Source organism: Macaca nemestrina, chromosome 3 (genome assembly GCF_043159975.1).
Source record: "Macaca nemestrina isolate mMacNem1 chromosome 3, mMacNem.hap1, whole genome shotgun sequence".
Lineage (NCBI taxonomy): Eukaryota > Metazoa > Chordata > Mammalia > Primates > Cercopithecidae > Macaca > Macaca nemestrina.
In genome coordinates, this window is record NC_092127.1 from 1,518,208 (window position 1) to 1,532,896 (window position 14,689).

A 14,689-nucleotide genomic window follows, 5' to 3' on the forward strand; every position below is an offset into this window, starting at 1 on the left:
TTAGAATTTTGGATTATATAAATATGAAATAAAATTTTGCTAAAAATACCAAAAACACACAAGATTTTACATGGCTTTTGATTTTGTCATTGTTTTATAGAATTTTAAATGTTTCTGTAGAAGACAATGGAAAAGTTCCTCTTTGCCCTTTGAAGATTTGCTGACAAATCAACTCATAGAAGGCAAGTTAATGACAGAAAAGCCGTACAAATGTATTAACATGGGGGGAATTCAGAGAAACCTGAGGCTTCTATTTCAGTTCAACATGTCAAAGCGCTATATTTTGGGGTATCCGTTTCTGACCTCCAACATTTTACATGTACTATATATTGATTTATGCTATTTAAACTATTCTGAACTTCAGATAAGTGTTGGCTTAACCGTTAATTCCTATGCCAAACAAAACTATCACACCTAACTAGGTTTATCACAAATTTACTAAAGAGAAATCAACATAGTCCATTAAATTTCTCTAAAATCCAGGCAATTTACTAATTAATACTTTATCATTCTAAATTTTATTAGCAACCTGATTCTTCAGATGTAGTAGACCATGGAATACTATTTTATTACCAGACTATGAGAATTTGATAGAAAAGCTGTCTTCCAATTGAAATAACAAAGAAAACTCTTTCTTTGAGTAGCGAGCCAATAAAATGTTCTCCTTTGAAAATATGCTTCAGGCGGTGAGTGGCAGCAGTTGCTTGAAGAGTTCTCTTCTTAGCTATTCAAATGTAATCGACAAGTAGGGAACCCATTGCTAGGGGAGGGAATTTTAACAGGGCTCCCTCTCACAGCATGTGCAAAGTTGGTCCCTATGGAAAAAGAAAGTACATTTCTCTGGGGAAAAGGGCCCAAACTAAGAAAGGGATTATGACCGCAATTACTTTTCCTGTTGATATTCAATGGGCTTCTACTTGTAGTCGTGCCTGGGGTTTTCCAAAATCTATGGCTCCACTTTACATCATTATCCAGGTATCATCAGGGCAGAAAAAAATGTATGAAACTACATAGAACTAGTCTTCATTAGTGACACCACATAGCTGTTTTAGAAACATTGCCTACAGTAGACTGACAAAACACTAGTTTAGAGACAGGCAGGCCTGACTTCTTTCGGCTAAATAAACCCCAAAGGTGTGGTAGCAGATTTTCAGGGTGTATCTCCATCTCTATCTTGAGGGGATTCAGAACACACTACCCCCCAAAATATGGCATCTTGGCATTTGAGAAAACAGCAGAAGCGGGAAGATCACTCTGACCTTCCCCTGCCCTTCTCCTCCAAAGCAGGTTGTACAACTTTCATTCAAAATGTGCCCTTCTATACCTGGAAGAAAAGAGCATCCTTATCTCTGAAGACACAAGGACACAGAGAAGCACATGAACAAACAGGCCTTGCTAAGTTCCCCCAAACACTTGTCCTCCAATCATGTTTCTCTACAACTACTCACTCTTCTTCAAATCTAAGCATTAAAACGTACAGATTTACCTGTTTATTTCAATCTTCATTTATGAAAGCTCCGTGTCTTATAAAACTTGCATCAAATACATTTGTATGTGTTTCTCTTATTAATCTGTCTTTTGCTACAAGAGTCTCAGCCATGAACCTAATCGGATGAGGGAAAAGTATTTCTTTTCTTCTATAATCTCCACCTCTATCTGTATCTATTTATATCTGAAATCTGTATGTAACCTATTTCAGAAGAGGTACAATTGATTAATTAGAAAAATAACATTAAAATTTTATTGGATGATGAGATTACAAGTAATGTTTTCTACTGATTTCATTTTCCATTGTTTTCCAAATTTTCTCCAGTAAAGGCATAAGGTTTTTCTTTTCAGTATTTCATGAAGCAAAAGAGAGTGAGAGTAAGATAAAGAGAGGAAGAGAGGAAAGTAAGGAGAGAGTATGCAGAATACTTAAACAACATAATTAGCTGATCAAGTGAACATGGCATCTAATATTTGCATAATATACCTTCTTTTTAATCACTCATGAATCATTTAAAAAACATGGCAAAAGGCATTTCATAAACAAAATTTGTCAATTGTCAATTGATTTCTATCTCTAGACCAATGATATTGGGTTAAATTTTATAACGAAAAGGTAACATACCTCTAAATAATTCACAAAATTAAAATTATAATGAAAATTAGAAAGTATTTGAGCTAAGTTATATGTACAATTGACTGTAATTCTAAATATGAAAACATGTGATGTGGCCAAAACACTAGAGGAAAATTTATAGCATCAAATATGTGTTATAAAATGTATATTATAAAAGAAGAGATGACAATAATTATGTATGCAATTTAAGAAATGTGAAAAAAGAGACAAAAAGAGGAAAACTATATAACAGGAATCAATTGATCTAGGCATACAAACTGGCTCTGTGAAAAGAATAACAGATTAACAAATGTTTGCTGAAAGCACAAACAATACTGGAAAGTAAAAATAAATAATTATATATGAAGACATCATTGCAATCAACCAACATAATCAATTTTAACTGATACATTTGAAATTTTGAGGAAATAGATAAAGTGTGAAAGATTAGGAAGAAGAAAACAAACTTTCTTTGAATATTACATAATTGTATCCATAGAAAATCCAAAGGAATCTATAGATGATTTGATAAAGGAAAAATAAGGCTTTGAAAGGCTAGTGAAAATATATCAATATAAAAATGTATTCTATAAGTCAACAAATATGCATTTTTAAGACTTTATTTATAATAGAATTGAAAATATGGTTGTATTTAAAAACATGATATGTGATACCTATAAAAAAGTTAAAGTTTTTAAAAAGATAGTAGGAAAGACCTATTTCCAATAAATGAGAAGATGTAGCTGGTTCATGGTTTGAAAGTGTTAATGAATAATATTTCAAACTTCTCTAACAGTATCCATAAATTTAATGCACTCAAAATCCAGTATGCTTTCAGTGTAAATTTATAAACTGAATCTGTAATGTATATAGAAGTATAAACATTCATGAATTATCAAAATCCTCTTGAAAAATGCTAACAAGGTGAGAGGAGTTGCTTTATCAATTATTTCTTATAAATTCATTATAAATAAAAATTATAACAATGTGGTAATGAAACTTTAATACTCAAATGATAAAAGAGAATAAAGAGCCAAGAATACCTCATATCGACAATTTAGGACTGACATGGTTGTGCAGATCCATAGAAAAAGAATGAGCCTTCCAATAAATCATGATCATACAATTACAGATATGACCCAAGAAGAAAAGAAAAGCATGAGAGACAGAGGGGGAAAGTGGAAGGACAGGGAGAAAGAGAATGTGGGAGTAAAAAGGAGAGCAAAAGAGAATGGAAGAGAGGAAGGAAGAAAGGAAGGAAGGGAGGGAGGGAGGGAGGGGGGAAGGAAAGAAGGAAGGAAGAAGGAAGGAAGGGAGGGAGAGAGGGAGGAAGGAAAGAAGGAAGGAAGGGAGGGAAGAAGGAAGGGAGGGAGGGAGGGAGGGAAGAAAAAAGGGAGGAAGGAAGGAAGAAAGGAAGGAAGGAAGTGAGGGAGGGAGGAAGGAAGGAGGAAGGAAGAAAGGGAGAGAGGGAGGGAGGAAGGAAGGATGGAAGGAAGGAAGGAAAGAAGGAAGGAAGGAAGGAAGGAAGGAAAGGAGGGACAGATGGAGAAAGGGCGAGAGGGAGGGAAAATTGAAGAGCAAATGAAAGAGCTTAGACTCCTGCTTCGTGCTACTCACAAAACTCAATTTCAAGGAGACTAAAGACATAAAAGTGAAAGTATCCTTTCAATCTTGAAATAGGAAATTCTTTTAAGCATGATGTAAAAGAAAGAACGTACCATAAAGTTAATAAATGAAGTCGAGTATATCGAATTAAGAACTTTTATTTATGAAAGAATATCATAAAGAGAATAAAAGAACAAGATGAACTTGGAAATAATGTAATTGCTTTTGATATAATTTACAAACGAATGATTTCCAGAATATATAAAGAGATCCTCAAATCTATAAGGAAAAGACAGAAAATGTAATTTAAAAATGGGTAAAAGAAAAGAGCAAGAATATTACAACTGAGAGATGGAAATTACAAATGAGAGGATGATTTTTTTAAATGCCAACTCTTTTGTCAACTGGAAAATGTAAAATAAAACCCTAATTACAATCAACTCTCCCCAGATGCACTGTGATTAGTCTGACAGGATTAGTCCGGCCATGTGTTTGAAGCAGGGAGGAGAGAGCTCCTCAAACACACTGCCAATCTCCCCTGAAGATTGCTGTCAGATTTTTAGCCACATGAATAAAATCTCAAGAGCTAAATGAAAAATCCCCCAAAGACAATAATGAATATCCTTCCATCTTTGTGGGGTGGGGTGAGATTGGGAATTGCCAGACTCTCAATTTAAAAATTCCGTGAAACGCACATTCACAGACGAGAAGCAAACTAGAAATAGACTGAGTGGTACTGAAATTGCCTCAGCACAGACTTGATTACATCGTAGTGATCAGCTTGTCACCCTATCTTCCTCACGCAGGAATGAGGAGACCTTCTGGGGAATATTAAAATAATGTGCAGTTTTTTATATATGTCGGAGGTATAAAATTAAAAATAACCAATTACCATGCATATAGAGAGGCAGAAAAATGTGACCAATAATTCAAAGAAAAAGAAAAACAAAATCAATGGGCCCATCGACGACAACAGCATTAGGACAAAATCAGTGGGCCCATCGATGACAACAGCATTAGAATTATGCTAGAATTTTAAAATAAAGTGATTTTTATAAATATGTTAAATAGAGGAGACAAAATAAATGAACAATGAAGAATTGTGATGTGTAAGTGGAACTGTAAGAAAAAAATAGATACACTAGAACCAAAAGATACAATAACTGATGTTCATTCAATGCATGAATTGATATAAAGACCCGTTGGATGGTTTAACAGCAGACTGAGCACAACAGAAGACAACATTAATAAACTCTGCAGTGAGTCAGTAGAAAATAACAAAACTTAGAGATAAAACAATGAAAAGGAGAAAACAACGCATAACAGACATATAAAATATGTGGTCAGAATGTCTGATGTATGCGCATGGAAGTTCTAATGATGCGGGACCAAGAGAATGAAGCAGTAGCAATATTTGCAGAGATAAAGGCCTTAAAACCAATCAAATACGTGCGTTTATGAAGCTCAGCAACTCCCAAGCAAGATAAATACAAATCAAACCACACATAGGCATGCTGTAGTCAAATCGCTGTAATTCTAAAGTAAAGAGAAAAATTGTGAAGACATTCATAGGAAAGAAGCACATCATCTTTTAAGGAGTACGTTAAAATTGATGGTTGCCTTGAACAAATTAAATAAACAGAAAAGAATGAAATGCCATCTGTAATGTTCAGGAGAAAAATATATTGTCAAACTGAAAGTCTAAATCCTGCTAAAATAACCATCAAAATTGAAGGCCAAATGACGACTTTTTTAAGAAATTACAAATTGAGAACATCTAAAGTTTACCGTCAGATCTGAATTACCAAGAAATACTGCAGGAAATATGCCACGCTGATGGAAAATGATTCAAGATGGAGGGACAGAACCCCAGCAATGATGGAAGGACAACTGTGTAAGTAACTTTAAAAGAATATTGACTGTTAGTGGAGTTAAAATGTTGCAGGCCATATACATTTTTAACAATTGCTAAAACCATTATACTAATTTAGAGTACACTCTATTAAGTCAGAGTTGCATGCTGTAAAGAGCAACCACTAGAATTATAAAGTAAAAAAACTAATAGAAGGGATAAAATGGAAGATTGAGAAGTGGATTAATTCAGCTCACTGCAAGCTCCGCTTCCCGGGTTCCCGCCATTCTCCTGTCTCAGCCTCCCGAGTAGCTGGGACCACAGGCGCCGCCACCACGCCCAGCTCATTTTTTGTATTTTTAGTAGAGACGGGGTTTCACCGTGTTAGCCAGGATGGTCTCGATCTCCTGACCTCGTGATCCGTGCCTCGGCCTCCCAAAGTGCTGGGATTCCAGGCGGGAGCCACCGCGTCCACCCGGTAGTTTCTTAATAATAGTGAATTATGGGAACATGCCTATTCTATCCAATTAGAGATTTTCTTGAGAGACTAGGGCAGAAATTTTTTGAGTACAAATTCATTTTTAGTTTTTAATATATTTGCATGAAGAAGAGACTAGAAATTTAATATATTTTTGGTCAAGTTGTCATGGCTTTTAGAATAAAAAATTTTTTTTGAAAATGCTGTTGCCGATGGCAAATCATAAAACTGTTTCTGGCAACAAATGTACAAGCAGAGGAAGTGGTTGAAGGGAATTGTATACATAATATGTCTTTTTTTTTTTTTTCCTTTTTCCTGTGGTTTTGTAAGTTGTAACAAAACTGCATAAAATTGAATTTAGGAAAGTGTGTCTCTATTAAATTGAAATTATATAGAATTATTTGCAGCTGGTCAAGCCATTTTTGGTACACAAAACAACATTTCTAAGTGAAAAACAGCAGCAAATGAGCACCTTGCAAATGTTCATAAACACAGTTAACAGTTCATTATGATATCAAGTATCAACAGTAAACAGCATCAAAACCAGACACAGTAGATAATTACAGCAGTGAGAATCAGCTGAAGTCCAAACGTATCTTCCCGGATGCCAACCTCCTTCCTGTTGCTTTTATCACAAGTAAAAGACCCCATGCTTTCCCCTTCTTCCTTTTCCCTTCTAATTGTCACTAATTCTAATGTCTCTGTTTTCTAATTCTAGTGAGTCACAGAATGCTGTTACCTAAAATAGAAAATGGCTGTTTTTAGGTCAATATTCTTTACATCCCTTCTTTCTCGAGATAAAGACCATATATGGGGTGAAAATAATTCTGATTCATTATGTGAATGTAATTCTGTATCGAAATTTACTCATTTTATAAACTTAGCCTTTTCTGTATTAATTTTGAAGTGCTTGTGTCTACTTGGAGTTTCTCAGTTGGTTTTGATGTTTTCTGTTTGCTTTTTACAAGGATTAGGGGGAGGAGAAATTTACATTTGTTTGGATGTTTTAAAAGCCATTATTCTGGTGGTTTCTTCCTGGATTATCCATATTGAATAAAATCCCCGTTCTTATCTTAGCTTCGTCTATCTTTAATGCTATGCCGTAAGTCCCTTATTGGTTGTCTTCTGACTTTTGCTAGACTTAAAGCTCTCATTGCTGGTTTCTCTGTTCCGGAGATAAATGGAGATAAATAGGATATCTGCAAGTATGTCTCTGCCTGGGCTGAAAATGAGAAACTTAGTAAGAAATTGTACCCATTTATTTATAAATTTGCAAAATTAAAAAAAAAAAAATGAAGAGTACTTTTTATTCTTTTTGTAACATGGGGTTTCATTCCTCATAAAATTAACCAAATAGGAAGAACGAAAAGAGTAACGTGATTTCTTCCGAGAAAACTGAGTGCAAGCATGGTTTTGTGACCGTGCTTGATTTTTATATATAGAGGCAACTGTAATTTATTCTGAATTACCCATCTTGTAAAATCTAATCCAAAATTTATTTATCTGGGTTAAAAAGTGGAGAATTAACCTGAAAATTGTAAATATTTGGCCCTATCAGTGCAGAGAGAGTTATCTGACGTTTTTAAATCCCTCTACTTTGTAGGCAGTAAAGACATCAGTTTGTAGGAATTCTTGGAAACATGCACAATAAAAAAAAATTCCTCAGATTTGCCTTGCAGAGGAACAGAAAGGGCAGGGTGGTACATTTCAGGTAGATTATCCCCAAAGTCCTCCTCATGTGACTATGAAGGCCTCTTTACAAAACAGAAAGGACATGAAATAAAACTATGTTGAATGTTTTAAAATACATCAGACTTCATAAAGGGTCTTTGGTTGTTCGTTGTAAAGAATGCAGGATCAGTGAGATTTATATTATAATACTGAGTCTGCTCTCATTACAAAATGACATGCTGAGGAACTTTATATGATAACGAGTAACTTTTAACTGTTTAATCTAAGTTTTCTGGGAACCAAAGACCATTCCCTGCTTATAATTTTAGAAGTTCTTTTTTTTTTTTTTTTTTTTTTTGAGACGGAGTCTGGCTCTGTCACCCAGGCTGGAGTGCAGTGGCGCGATCTCGGCTCACTGCAAGCTCCGCCTCCCGGGTTCACGCCATTCTCCTGCCTCAGCCTCCCGAGTAGCTGGGACTACAGGCGCCACCACCGCGCCCGGCTAATTTTTTGTATTTTTAGTAGAGATGGGGTTTCACTGTGGTCTTGATCTCCTGACCTTGTGATCCGCCCGCCTCGGCCTCCCAAAGTGCTGGGATTACAGGCTTGAGCCACCGCGCCCGGCCTCATAGAAGTTCTATATACTTAGGAAGGGCTGAGGCACCACTTAAAAATAATTCAAACAAGAAAATAAAGAAGGAAAGGAAGGATGTAAGGAAAAAAGACACAAACGTCGGAAGTGAAATAAAAATAAGATGTTTTGAAACATAATTGGGAATTTAAGAAGATAATATTTTAAATACTTCTCTTGTTATTTTAAAATAAAAATACAAAAATTTCTTCACTTTTGGAAATATAATTAACTATAATCTCATAATTACATATGAAATATATCTTCATACATCACAGTAGAATAAACATAAAAAAACTAAAGAAAAATTACACATTTCTCAGATAACTGTTCTTAGAATATGTAATTCTATGTAATATTTTATATGACAAGGTGCCAATAGAACTGTTTTAAATGAAAGGTAAACTTCATATTCTTATAAAAGAAGGAATATCCCATTATCCTGGTTCTCATTAGAAAATAAGTAAAAATAAATAAAATAAAAAAGAAATAAAAATAAGCATGTTTGGACCAAGATTTAATTGCGTTCACGTAGGGGTGTGTTCTGAAAGATATCATATGTTAGAATTACAAGTTAAATTATAGAAGTAGATTTTCTAGGTAGAATGAAAGAATAATTTTACTAATTGGCACTTTGGAATATAGTGGTCATAAAGGGACACCAGTGCCTCTGCTCATTTCTATACCATTTCTTTCTGTAAAGCATGATGTGTGCTGTTTTCCAAAGTGGCTGAATGATTCTGATTCTCTTCACCAATGTCTGAGAATGGAAGTTGTTTTACTTCCTCTTAGGTATTTGGGGTTTGTCAGTCTTAAAAGGTTTAAGCTTCCTACATGTGTGGTGGTGTCCGTGCAGGTGCAGCCTAAGTTTTCCCCAGACTGCTCTATTTTTGCCTGTAGCTGTGATTTTTCAGGCAGGCTGCTTCTCCGAGGACCAGCCTTAACTGTTTACCTGACTGATTTTTCCTTTTCCTCTCCCTCATTACTTTCAAACTTCTTATACAGAACCAGAAGTCTCAATTTTCTTTTTAAAGAGGCTAAAAATGAAGAACAGGGTCTTTTATATTTACTCACACTTTTCCCATTTTGGTGCTCTTTATTCCTTTGCACAGGTAAAAATGTCAGGCTGGGTGTGGTGGCTCGAGTATGTAATCCCAGCACTTTGGAAGACCGAGGCAGGCAGATCACGAGATCAGGAGATTGAGATCATCCTGGCCAACATGGTGAAACCCTGTTTCTACTAAAAATACAAAAATTAGCCAGCCATGGTGGCACACGCCTGTAGTCCCAGCTACTTGGGAGGCTAAGGCAGGAGAATCACCTGAACCCCAGAGGCAAAGGTTGCTGTGAACCGAGATCGCGCCACTGCACTCCAGCCTGGGTGACAGAGCAAAATACCGTCTCAAAAAAAAAAGGTCAACCTGTTATCATTCCTTCTGCGAGAGGAACCAAATTTGACATCATTTGTAGTGCTTAAGTGTTGATAAAGCTCTTTTTGTTGACCAGGAAAAAATCTTATTTCACATTCATTTTTGAAAGATATTTTCACTGAGTGTAGAATTCATAGCTAACATTGTTTAGCACATTACAGAGGCCATGCAATTTACTTCTGGTTGATGTGATTTCTAGTAATAATTTTCTGCCACATTTATTTTTATTACTCTGTATATAATGTGTTTTTTCTGGTTTATTTTAAAATTATCTATGTTATTGGTTTTCGGATATTTTGTGTTTATGTGCTCAATTTGTTTTTATTTAAACAAATAAATTTGCAAAATTGGGGGTGTACATTTTTAAGCATTTTTCTCCCTTGACCTTATTTATTAGAACTCCAATTGCAAATGTGTTAGACCACTTAGTATCGTCTTAAAACTGAATGAAAGATTGTTCTTTTCTGCTGAACCTGGTTTTCTTTGAACTCTGTGCTTCATTTTGAATAATTTTGATTGGCAGCTTTCAAGTTTGCTGATCTTTTAGATGCTTTTTCTACAATCCAATGTAATTGTCATTTTTGATATGCTTTTTATTTCTAGAAGTTCCATTTCAGTCTTTTTATATCTTTGATTTTTCTCCATAGTATGTTTATCTTCATTTACATCACTGAGCATAATCATAAGATTTATAATAATCTTTGAAATCCTTTTTTACTAATTTGATCATCTTTGTTATTTCTGCATATGTTTCTATGGGTTTATTTTTCTCCTGGTTATGAGCCAAATGTTGTCACTTTGCATGCCTGGTAATTTTTTACTGGGTGATAGACATTGTGAATTTTATGTTATTTGTGCTACATTTTTTACATTTTTTAAAGAGTTTTGGATTTTGTTTAGTCACACAGATAAGAACCTTATGGGTCAGCTTTATCATACTTTATCCTATTGAGCTTTGTTTGGTTGGGTCTAGAACATCTGTATTCTTGTGCTAGTTTAGCATAATTAGCTAATTTAACGCTTCTACTACGGTTTGTGTCTTTTCTGGATTCTACACTAACCATGTATATTATGAAGTTCCTACATTCTGGCAGATAGGACATGAAGTATTCCTAATGCAGTTGCTGTAGAATTATTTTGCCTACTGCTTTCTTTCCCCAGTCTCATGGAATTTCCTCTCATCTCTATTTTCCAATAAAACAAACAAGCAACACTGGAAGAGTCTCTTCTGCTGTTCTGGAAAGTTCTCCCTGTATGTATCTTCTTCTAGCAAAGTACTTTACTTTTCAACTTCTGGATTTCAACCTCAGCCTCCTGAAATACTGAACTTGTCCAATCCACTTCTGGGCTTTAGTTCAGGTTCCCTTCACTTTGCTATAGAAAATTCCTCCAGACACAAACCTTATCTCTTTTGTTTTCTTCCCCTGTCAGGTGTTTTAGTCTTGTGCTGTTTGTCATCTAAAACTGTTGCTTCATATCTTTTTTTCCAGGTTTCTAGTCATTCACTCTCAGAAAGCAATTTCTGTAGCTGTTAATTCTTCATGGGCAGAAGTGGAAGTCTCCACAGTGTGTCCAACTGATTTCAATATAATCTTATTAAATGTATTTGCTTTGATGTTTCCTGATGTGTTTGATTTGTTTTCCTCTAAATTCTACTTAAAAGTCTTTTCAGGAGGTGGTAGTGTTGAGCCGAAAATGCAGAGCGTACAACGCAGACTCAACACAGTATTGGGAAACCATGGGTCCACTGACGTTATTTGACAGAACTGTCCTCATTTTTCTCATCTGCAGATGAGAGGGTATTCATATCCATCGTGTAGGTTTGCTATATGGAATATAGGTCACATTTTTTAGTACCTAGGGCACAAATTTAATAAGCTTAATACAGAAAAAAGAGATATTGTGTATTAGAAGATTGTTAGAGAAAGTACTATGGTAAGCAACTAATTATTTTCAACATATACTAACTAAAAAACCCTAATTTATATATAAACACAAATTTCAAGAAGCAAAACACTTATACTCTGGATTAGACCAATGCAACTGACTGGACATTATAGTCTTTTTGCAATTGTATCAATGAAGAAGGCTGCTTTAACAATCATCATGATGTGACAGCTGATTTTGCTTATAAAACACATTTAGTGTTTCTCTCTCTCCCTCTCTCTCTCTCCTCTGCACCTATTGAGGTTGAAATGACAAAATTATTGAATGTGCATTAGGGCATTGTTAGTGTAAGTGGATGTGTTACCAAACCTGGGTTTGCAGTGTATTTGTTACTGCAACGTTATAACTACTATAGCAATTGATGCGACTTGCATGTATTTAAGACTAGATTCAGTGCTTTGTAAAGACTTTAAAGGTGAAACAAACATATCTCTGATCAAATTTCTGTTGGCCAGATTGAAGAATTAGTGGGGAGGAGGTGTGGATAAGGAATCATAAAAAGTGTGAAGAAATTTGTTCTTCACCCAAATTCCTATAAGTGCTTTTAGGTTCTCATTAAATAGTATTTTGGATAATACATTAGCTGTAATTTGTGCCATAAAATAACACAGAACTCTTCTTAGCAGGTCAAGAGTCAGAAGAAAATCCATGACCTTAAAGTAAAAATTAAAGAAAAAATTTCCAATCATGCTAAAATTTTCATGTTGTCTTTTTTTAACAGAATTTACTGCTTATTCTAATGGCATCATACACATGTTTTTTATTATTATATAAATGAAACTTTCAACGAATTTCTCTATCCTTACTCTACTTCTCACCCATTTCCTTGTCTTTTTTTCTTGTACAGGTCTAACTCCCTAATCTTCAGTCCCCTTTGAGGGAAACAACTCTCTTATTCAGTTTTCAGCTTTCATGGAATTTTACACTTAAAATTATTCCAATAGTGGTAAGTAAATGATAGCTACTTTTAAAGCATCGGGTTCTTAAGAAAAAAAAGAAAAAACAATTATGAACTCTCAAAGGCCAATCCAAGTAAAAGTTCTTGGAGAGGCACCACAATGAATAAGCACACAGAGGCTCTCAAATGTTAATGCGTATTACTGCTATTACCAAGCACTCAGGAGGTTATTTATTTCTTCTATATTGACGATTTCTGATGCTCTAAGCATTGAAATAAACGCTAACGATACCAAGTGATATATTTTCCAGAAAGAATTTAAACAAACACATCAATAATTTTGGTATTATGAGTTCCATGATTACCAAATACATAGATTGCTAGGTGAACTCACTGTAAGGACCCTTGACTCATTTTGATGGGTATCCAAGGAAGATTTCCTAGAAGAATAAACATGTAACATTTTTTGAGGAACAAATTGCATAAAGATATGAACCCTTATGTGCAGAGGTGTAGAAACTGATCCGAGACAAAACACAGAGGGGACAGAGAGAAAGAACACGTATCGCACTCGAGGAGTGAGAAGTAGTTGCGTGAAATTGTATCATAGACCACCACCCTGGTGTGGGCGGTTAGACCATGAATTACATGATCTGGTGTTTTAAAATTACCCTAAAGTTAAAAATCTAAAACTTCTGGTAAGACAATGGGAACATAATTATTTTGTTTGACAAATATCATTTTATTCATTAAGGACTGTCTATGAAATTAAGATGTGTGAATCCCAAATATCTGAGGCAGGTCTCAGTGAATTTAGAAAGTTTGTTTTGCCAAAGTTGAGGACACGCCCATGACACAGCCTCAAGAGGTCCTGACGACACATGCCCGAGGGGGTCAGAGCACAATTGTGTTTATTCATTTTAGGGAGACAGGAGACATCAGTTAGCATGTGTGAGATGAGCACTGGTTTGGTCTGCAAGGGCAGGACAACTAGAAGCCAAGGTGGGAGGACTCCAAGTGGGGAAGAGGCTTCTGGCTCACAGGCAGATGAGAGACAAACGGCTGCATTCTTCTGAGTTTCTGATGAGCCTCCCCAAAGGAGGCAGTCAGGTATATGCATTGATCTCAGTGAGCAGGGGGCTGACTTTGAAGAGAACGGGAGGCAGGTTGACCCTAAGCAGTTCCCAGCTTGACTTTGCCCTTTATCTTAGTGATTTGGGGCCCCAAGATTTACTTTCCATTCACAGATGTTACAAGGATGCTATAATACCTCATGCCAGTTTTGATTGTCCTGATTATACATTTTAAATAGTTCTATTAGTTATATGTATGTGTTTATAATGAAGGCATGAAAGATACCTCGCACAGTGGTCCTCCTGAAAAGCACTTTCCTTCCACACAATCTATAGATAATTCAAAGGAAATTATTTTTTACCATATATACATATTATATATATACCATATATATATTTTTTTTTACATATATATGGGAAAAAAGTAGGAACCAACAAAAAAAACATGACTTGTTTAGTTCATGTATTTATCCAGCAAATATTATTTATTATCTGAGTGTTTACTGTGTGTCAAGCATTACAACAGGTACTAGGTATTTAGCAATGACCAAAACCAAAAATTTACTTTTACATAGAAAACAATCTATTTATAAACAAGAAAAAAATTCAATATACTTTTCACACATGAAAAATACAAACTAAAAGTTTTAGTATATCATCGCTTCATATGTCACGGAAATTTTACTTCAACTCCCATTTCTTAACATCTTGTGAGACCATAACTGCATTTTATTCTGAAAAATCTCTTCTAGGATGTTCGTATACCACAGAGCCTTGGAAGATACAGGTCCCATTATCTTACAAAGAGAAGAGCAGGTTTGTTTACAGCCTTGAAAAATAGAGCTCCTCCTTCCAAAGCAGAGCAGGAATGTTGAATGCCCAGGATGAGAAAGGGAGGTTCCCATAGCTTAGTTGGTGCTGTCACACAATCTACTGGGCAGGCAAGTGTCACCTGGCTCTCTTCATAATGCCTTGTGTTTAGGCTTCTGGGAGCTAGAGT

At 35.3% G+C, this 14,689-nt stretch overlaps 1 long non-coding RNA gene across 1 annotated transcript in view; it reads left to right on the forward strand.

The window, feature by feature from the left end:
* The window catches only part of LOC105466528 (uncharacterized), a 34,737-nt gene that overhangs the window by 15,033 nt on the left and 5,015 nt on the right, over positions 1-14,689 (forward strand). The window contains exon 2 of the long non-coding RNA XR_978237.2: positions 12,566-12,664. This is a non-coding gene — a long non-coding RNA (uncharacterized lncRNA). The remainder of the gene's footprint in view (positions 1-12,565; positions 12,665-14,689) is intronic.